Here is a 578-nt window from a genome sequence, read left to right on the forward strand (position 1 = left end):
CAGGGGAAAAAGGGGGGCGGGGAAAAAAGGGGGGCGGGGAAAAAAGGGGGGCGGGGGGAAAGGGGGCGGAGGGAAAAGGGGAGCGGAGGGCGTGGGGAAAAGGGGGGTGTGGGGAAAAGGGGGGCGTGGGAAAAGGGGGGGCGGGGGGAAAAGGGGAGCGGAGGGCGGGGGAAAAGGAGGGCGGGGGGAAAAGGGAGCGGAGGGCGGGGGGAAAAGGGGAGCGGAGGGCGGGGGGAAAAGGGGAGCGGAGGGCGGGGGAAAATGGGAGCGGGGGGGAAATGGGAGCGGGGGGAAAAGGGGAGCGGGGGAAAAGGGGAGCGGGGGAAAAGGGGAGCGGGGGGGAAAGGGGAGCAGAGTGCGGGGGGAAAAGGGGAGCGGAGGGCGAGGGGAAAATGGGAGCGGGGGGAAAATGGGAGCGGGGGGAAAAGGGGAGCGGGGGGGAGAAAGGGGAGCGGAGGTGGAGAAAGGGGAGCGGGGGGAGAAAGGGGAGCGGGGGGGAGAAAGGGAGCGAGGGGGGAGAAAGGGGAGCGGGGGGGGGAGAAAGGGGAGCGGGGGGGGGAGAAAGGGGAGCGGGGGGG

Source organism: Ascaphus truei, chromosome 2, assembly GCF_040206685.1.
Source record: "Ascaphus truei isolate aAscTru1 chromosome 2, aAscTru1.hap1, whole genome shotgun sequence".
In the NCBI taxonomy this organism is placed as follows: domain Eukaryota; kingdom Metazoa; phylum Chordata; class Amphibia; order Anura; family Ascaphidae; genus Ascaphus; species Ascaphus truei.